This window comes from Panthera leo, chromosome D2 (assembly GCF_018350215.1).
Source record: "Panthera leo isolate Ple1 chromosome D2, P.leo_Ple1_pat1.1, whole genome shotgun sequence".
NCBI lineage: Eukaryota > Metazoa > Chordata > Mammalia > Carnivora > Felidae > Panthera > Panthera leo.
This window is the reverse complement of record NC_056689.1, coordinates 49676446-49684746: the sequence shown is the minus strand read 5'-3', so window position 1 is coordinate 49684746 and position 8301 is coordinate 49676446. Positions and strand designations below refer to the sequence as shown.

At 39.1% G+C, this 8301-nt stretch overlaps 1 protein-coding gene across 2 annotated transcripts in view; it reads left to right on the top strand.

The window, feature by feature from the left end:
- Positions 1–8301, top strand: part of BMS1 (BMS1 ribosome biogenesis factor) — a 92798-nt gene that overhangs the window by 23489 nt on the left and 61008 nt on the right. Inside the window, exons 5-6 of one of the 2 annotated variants that reach the window (XM_042907997.1) lie at positions 3407–3508; positions 4249–4342. The gene's annotated coding sequence lies outside the window, so the exon portion shown is untranslated. The remainder of the gene's footprint in view (positions 1–3406; positions 3509–4248; positions 4343–8301) is intronic. The other variant, XM_042907996.1, reaches the window with a different exon arrangement.

The window sequence follows — 8301 nt, the reverse complement described above, 5'->3', positions numbered from 1 at the left end:
CCACAAACCAAATCTCACCACACATCAGAGAATACACATAGAAGAGAAACACTGTAAAGATGGATGTGTGAAACCATCTTGCTGTAACTGAGAACTGTTGGCCCGACAGTATATCCATATGGATATATCCATATCCCTCCCTCCCTGTGGTTGTAATGAATGTGGGAAGTCCTACCAAAAGTCAGCCTTCATAGAACTCACACACAATAGATACCTGGCAATGCTTTTACCAAACTGGACACAGAGCAAGTCTTTATCTCTCAGCTGCTGTTGCATCCAGGTGGGACAGTATGCATGAGAGCTAGCCAATGGGATGTGAGCATAATGAGGTAATTCACTTGTAGGTCTGACACATAAAGGCCCCCACGGCAACTCTTCGTGTTCTCTCCTCTCTATGGGGTAGGATGTAGAAAGCCTTCTGTTGAGGGGTCAGCACACACTGTGTGTTAGTGAACTCACACAAGAGTAGAAACATCACCTTGATGTTTAGAAACCTAATCCATAAATGAAACTTACTGTCACTGGAGAATCCAAACTGAGAAACCCAGAGATCACAACAAATTTAGAAAAGCCTTTCTGAAAAGGTTATTATCTCATTGAACCTCAGGTAAATAATAGTAGACTGAAACCTTATAAATACATGGTTTTCTGAAAGTTTTCAACAAAACATAATTTATTAGATTTCAGAGAATTATTACTGAGGGAAACTGAATTTAGAAAATACAGAGAGGGGCGCCTGGGTGACTCAGTTAAGCATCCAACATCAGCTCAGGTCATGATCTCATGGCTCGTGGGTTCAAGCCCCACATGGGGCTCTGTGCTGACAGCATGGAACCTGCTTTGGATCCTCTGTCTCTCTCTCTCTCTGCCCCTCCCCTGCTTGTACTATTTCTCTCTCAAAAATAAATAAACACAAGAAAAGAAAATACAGATAAATTTTTTTTTTTCTTTAGGAAAAAATGTTTGGGGCACCTGGGTAGCTCGGTCCGTTAAGCATCTGACTTTGGATCAGGTCACGATCTTGTGGTATGTGGGTTTGGGCCCTGTATCAGGCTCTGTGCTGACAGCTCAGAGCCTGGAATCTGCTTTGGATTCTGTCTCCCTCTCTCCCTCTCCTGTTCCCCTCTCTCTCTCTCTCTCTCTCTCTCTCTCTCTGTCTCTCAGAAATAAACATTAAAAAATTTTAGAAAAAAAATGTTTAAGTTGTCACAGGAAATACAAAGGCCAAGTACACATTTTTTACATTTACACAAGTCTGAATGTAAGGAAGCCACTGGGAACAGTAAGCTCATTGTACTTACCACCATAAAATGTGCTCATTGAGAAAACAACCCCATCTTTGGGGCATCTGGGTGGCTCAGTCCGTTGAGCATCCAACTTTGGCTCAGGTCATGATCTCACAGTTGGTGAGTTTGAGCCCCACTTCGGGCTCTGTGCTGACAGTTCAGAGCCTGGAACCTGCTTCGGATTCGGTGTCTCCTCTCTCTCTTGTGCTCTCTCTCTGTCTTTCAAAAATGAATAAACATAAAAAAATTTTTAAAAATTTTAAAACTACCTTTTTAACTTTATTTATTTTGAGAGAGAGTGTAGGGGCAGAGAGAAAGGGAGAGAGAGAATCCCAAGTAGGCTCCGTGCTCATAGCACAAAGCCCCTCCCATGCTGATGCTCTCTCTCTCTCCCTCTCTAAAATAAATAAACATTAAAGAAAGAAAGAAAGAGAAAGAGAGAAAGGAAGGAAGAAAACAACCCCATCTTTGAATATCCTGAAATGTTTAATTGGGGAACCTAAATAGGTTTGAATATGCCAAACCTAACTTAGATGTAGCCTGGGAACTATTTGTACGGTAGCATGCCATATATTGTTCTTTGCCTTTACTTCCTAGTATTAACAACCATGACATATGGTGCAAGAGTTGGCAAACGTTTTCTGTAAAAGGCCATATAGTAAATACTTTAGCCTTACAGGCTACATATGCTTCCTCTTAACATTTTTTTTTCTTTTACAACCTGTTAAAAATGTAAAATTCATTCTTAGCTCATGGGCCATTGAAAAACAGACTTGGCCAGATTTAGCCAAGTTTGCTGGCCCCTGATCTAGTGGACTCTGGAAACTAGACTTCCTAGGCTCAAGTTCCCAGTTCTACTGCGTATTAGTTGTGTGGCCTGGGGCAAACCCCTGAACAATGTTCCTCAGTTTCCTTATTTGCAAAATGATTATAATGACATTACCCTACCACATGGAGTTCCAGTGAGGATTTGGTAAATTAATAAATATAATGTACTAGACCATTGTATAGAATGTTACAAATGATAGCTATTATATGAGTAGCAATAGATTTGTTGGAACTTTTATAGGCTTTTGATTATCTACTCAACAGCTGTCCCTCACTCCATGCCAGCAGACCAGTTTTTTTTGTTTCATTGTCCACCTCCCTCTGTATGATTCAGGAAACAAATAATGATTGATCTAACCTAATTTTTGCCCAGCTTATTGAGGTATAATTGACAAATAAAATTGTAAGATATTTAAAATGTATAATGTGATGATTTAAGTATACATTGTAAAAGGATTCCCCCATCAAGTTTATTAACACAACTATCACCTCACATATTTACCACCCCCGCTTTTTTTGGTGAGAACATTTACATTCCACTCTCTGCAAATTTCATTTATACAGTACACAGTGTTATCAACTCTAGTCCCATGTTATACATTAGATCCTTATGGTCTAACCTAATTTTGAAAAATGTGTCCTGATTAATGATTCATTTGAAATAAGCATCTGAGGGCACCAGGGTGGCTCAGTCGGTGAAGCATCCGACTCTTGGTTTTGGCTCAGGTCGTGATCTTGCAGATCGTGAGTTCGAGCCCCATGTTGGGCTTTGTGCTATGAGCACGGAGCCTACTTGGGATTCTCTCTCTCCCTTTCTCTCTGCCCCTACACTCTCTCTCAAAATAAATAAAGTTAAAAAGGTAGTTTTAAAATTAAAAAAAAAATTTATGTTTATTCATTTTTGAAAGACAGAGAGACAGAGCACAAGCAGGGGTGGGACAGAAAGAGAGAGGGGGACACAGAATCTGAAACAGGCTCCAGGCTCTGAGCTGTCAGCACAGAGCCCGATGTGGGGCTCAAACTCACAAACCACGAGATCATTACCTGGGCCGAAGTTGGATGCTCAACCGACTGAGCCACCCAGGCACCCCTAAAAAGGTAGTTTTAAAGAGAAAAGGAAATAAGCATCTGACCCAGCTCTGGCAGGGGAAAAACTTTAAAATAATTTTCAGTGAAATATGGGGGAACAGGATTCCCCAGTGGTTAACAGACATTTGATATAAAAGGCCTATGATTTTGCTGGATATTTTTATGACTGGATGTGACATCCAATTATATCTTTTGATCCTAAGGTAGTATCTGAGGATGGCAGAATACAAAGCTGGGAAGGAGTTGGGTCAGCAGTGTCTTTTGAGCAGGTGAATTAACCACCCCTGGAGCTTCTTTTATATGAGGTATATATTTTTCTAATGATACCTGAGTTGAGTTGAGATTTTCTGTTTCTTAGAGCTGAAGGTAGTTTAATCAACTTACAGGTATACCTTTTTGAAGAGGTATAACTGATTAACATTAATATTAATCAGCCTCAGGGGAGAATATGTTCTTATGAGAAACTGATTCAGGGGTGGCTGTTTTTCAGTCCGGTAAATCTCCATGTAGTGAGCCTAACCATTAGAAATAAAGCGATTTGGGACGCCTGGGTGGCTCAGTTGGTTAAGTGTCCTACTCTTGATTTCGGCTCAGGTCATGATCTCACAGTTGTGAGATCCAGCCCCCCTGCCTCTCCTCTGCTCACATTCTCTTTCCCTCTCTTTCAAAATAAAGATATAAACATTTAAAAAATACTTAAAAAAAAAGAAATAAAGCTATTTGTTATTCTGTTATATGAAACAAGTGTTTAATTCATTGAGCTTTCATTGCATCTGCACAAGAGAAGTACTTGGAAAATCATTACATCGTGTGTCTCACATTAAAAATATGTGAAATGAACATTAAGTTAAATTTGTCCATTGATCTGTCTCTGTGTTATTGCTTGATTAGATATGGTGTGAGATAAGGATCTAATGTTTTCCCAAATGAATAATCAGTTCTCAACACTGTGTGATTGAAGTTTGAAGTACTATCTTTATCAGGTGCTAAATTACCATTTTTAGGGAGTATTTTTGCTCAGGACTTCACCCCTTTATTTTTTTAGTAATCAAGTTGCCCTCGTGACCCAGGAGCTAATAGATCTCCCAAACATTCTTGGCTTAACATTTATTTCTGGGAAGGACGTTTGATCCAAATGGGTGAGTAAGAGCCCTACCTGGGACTTTTGTAATAGAACATCATGTTCTGTGGGTTGGTGACCTTGGGACTTCAGCAGCCATGAGAAAGTGTCTGCATGAAGGAAAATAGTTAACATGTGGAGAGAAACATTTAAGAGGCAGATGGAATCTTGATGTTGCACAAAACCAGTCTGTGCTTGACTCCCTTTTTCTGCATATTGCAAAGATGCACACTGTCTTGTTCTTGTTTTATTATTAAGCCAACAAATGTTAACATCCCCTGTGTACCATGATCCATTTCTGCCTTCTGTTTCACTAAATTATTTGTTTATGCTTATGCCAAAGGTAATGTTCTCTTTAATATGGCTTTAATAGGGCTTTATAATGCTTTTTATTATAGAGTAAGTCCTTTAACCCGTAATTCTATGGATCTGTTCATCTTTAGCAAAGGAGAAAAGAACATGCAATGGGAAAACGACAGACCTTGTTGAAATAAGGGTTAGTGAGGTATAATTTTACATAAAATTAAATTCACCATTTTAAACGTGTACTGTTTGATGAGTTTTGACAAATATATGTAATTGTGTATCTACCTCCATGCTTAAGACAGACTGGCAGCCATTCACCTGTTTTCTACCCCCACAACTTCACCGTTGCTCAAAGGTCATATAAATGGAATCATGGATTATTTAATCATTTATGTCTACACAAATGCTTTTGAGATTCATCCATGTTATTGCATGCATCAGTAGTTTGTTATTTTTTTTTATTGCTGAGTAGTGCTACATTGTGTGGATGTACCACAACCTGTTTATCCGTTCACCTGTGGAAGGTCATTTCATTTATTTTCAACTTCCATCTATTATGAATAAACCTCCTATGAACGTTAACGTAGAAAGTTTTTTGTGGACACAGATTTTCATTTAACTTGTGTAAATATTTATGAGTAGTGGCACTGGATCAAATGAAAAATGTATGTTCAGTATTTGCTTATTCATTACAGTTCTCTCAGACATAAAAGTTATGGAGGCACTGTGTACTGGTTAGGATTAATTAAGAAGATTACAATGAATAGATCATAATAAAAACTTTTAACTTCAAGACCAGAGTCTTCTAAGCTTCCAAACAAAGAAAATCAGTCACTTATAAGGAATCATGATGGGGTGCGATTTTTCAAAACCAGTAGGAGTAGTACAACATTTAAGGATATTTGACAGAAATACCAAATTCTGTATGTGAAAAACTCAGTATCTGTTCAAAAATGCCTTTGGGAAAGCAAAAAAGAAGACTTGGAAAGTGTATTTTAAAAATGTAAGTTTCAGAGGTAATTTCTGAGTAAACTATTATAGAGAGCCCAATTAGGTTACAAATATGGGGAAAATTGAAAGAGAAAATGAATCTAATAAAAATTACAAATCTCAAAGGCTAATACTAATGATTACATTTTACTTGTAAGCGTTAAAAAGTGATTTATGAAATAGGATTTACTTTTGGGAATATGTATTAGGCAGGATTTCTGTTGCATGAGGCTCCTTGGAACAGAATAAGAGTTTTGTTTACAGATAAGGGAGATTGGAATAAACACTGTGGTGTTGCATTGCTACCAACATGAATTTATGGTTTCCAATATTAATACAATAAATAAACAGAAGTGCATACGTGGGTGTATGCAATCACATACATTTCTTAGCTCTGGCCACTGAAATGGCACAGTAGCAGCAACAGTGTAATAGACCTAGCTAGTTCCTACATTCTGGTTTCTGAATACCATTCTTCACTAAAAGGAACCAGGGTTCTTGGAGAAATAGCTGATTCCAGGACTGGGTCAGGGAAATTACAAGATGAGCCTGGAACATTTTTTTGTGTGTAAGAGGGAGCAAGTGCTAAAGAATAATGGAACTGTGTCAAAAGGACATGGCTTAAGAACACTTAAAGGGACTTCCACTGACAGAATCTGGGCCAATATAAGAATTTAAATAATGTGATCGTACAACACTGAGCAAAATAGGGGTCCACGAGTCTATACTAATAAATGAATTAATGGGGAGAAGAACATGTTTTTACTTACAGAATAATATCAGTAAATGTAGAAGGAGATAATGGAACTGAGAAATTAACTTTTCATTATCATCACAGGAATGATTACTTCAGGAAAATATCAGTAGATACTAAAACTAGTGGATGAAAATGGATGAGGAATCATATGGTCTCAAAGTATCTCCCTACAAAACATTTATTAATTATAAAAGATGAAAAAGATAACTCAGGAAAACATGGCAGACAGCATCTTAATCAAGTGATCAAAGTTAACCCTATCAGAAATGGTTTAATCTACATCATGGGCCCCTTGTGATCAACATCATGTATACCTGAGTGGAGACAGTGAGAAAACAGTATTTCAGTGGCAGTTCAGCCAAGGGATAACCTGGGTCTACTCATGAGAAAATACTAGGCCAAGCAAAATTGAAGTATATTCTACAAAGTGACTGCCTTATAATCCTCAAAAGCGCCAAGGTAATCAAAGTCCAGGAAATTGAGGAACTGTCTCAGATTGATGGAGACTAGAAAGATTGGACACCTGAGTAAACTGCATGGCACTTGAAGGATCCTTCTTAAAAGAGCATTATTAGAACAGTTGGTGAAACTTGAATTTGGTCTCTGAGTAAAATATATGCATGAATTTTTGTACTGAACTTTCCTGAAGTTGCAAAATGTTTTCACAATTAAAAGAAAAAATACAGGGGACTGAATGTTATCATGACAGCCTAAGACATCCCTTGTTTTCACCCCCCCCTTTCAACACCTAAGTTTCAGCATCTATCCATGACCAAAAGTACCTTTGTGGGAACTGTGAGATCCAGTACAATCCTCCAAGGGACCCAGGAGGTACCTTACCCACCTGTGCTTCGCATAATAAGCAGACAGATCCCCATATGGGCTGTGGATCTGAGAGGAGCCTGTGAAATGGTATTAAATGCCTGTTGGCTGCAGTCCAGGAACACCTGGAACGCACTGAATTGGGCAGACACCCACTGATGAGACATCCTTTGTAGAAGTCCAGGTCTCAGGAGGAGAAATCCCAGTACTCCCTTGCACCAAAACCAAAACAAAACAAGTGACTTTGGACATATTAGTAAGAGGAGCTTTCCTACCTCATCTCTTTCCTCAAGGCAGCACTGCTTAGAGAAAAAGGCTGGGGATCCCTTCCATGGAAGAAAAGAGAGAGGAGAGAGTGAATGCCCAACTTCCCCAGCTGTGTGGGATGCTGCTAAAGAAACCCATCTCTCCAACATCACCCAGAGTATTAAAGCTGGAGTTCCAAGACGGGGGTGGGGGATGGGGGGGGGAGGAGATCTGTAAAGATGCAGCTAAGAATATTAAAAGGCATTAAAGGGATGCAATTCCTACTGACTGCATTCTAGACTTCAGCAGGAAGCCCACTCATGAATCGCTGGGAAAGTGCCACCTGAGATCCCCTCTACTGGTGTGTGGACACCACTAATGCCCCAGGTGCCAAACCCACACCTTTCCCCACTTGCAGCCAGCTCCTATGTGGACTTCCAAGGGCAGTAGCAAGAGCAAGATCAGGGGATGGAGTATATGCAGAAAACAAACCAATGTCTGCAGGTAAGGGAGAAACCACAAATTTAAGTTCTTTGGCCATCTTTGGGAAAACTAAAGAGGTCACCATCAGCTGACTTGGTGAGTTATAAGATGAAGAGGAAATCTACATGCTTCAGAATTCTACCACAAGAGGGAGAAAGATGTGTGGAACAGATATGTTCATACAAGATTAGGGAAAGTTCCAGAACATAAACAGGACCTACAAAAAGTATCTCTCATCTAAAGGCAGCTAGTAAAGATCAGAGGAGATGACTGCTACTTCAAATGCAAACACAGCAATGCAAAAAAAACAAAAACAAAAACCCTCCAAGGAATATGAAGAATCAAGGAAACATGACATCACCAAACAATCATAA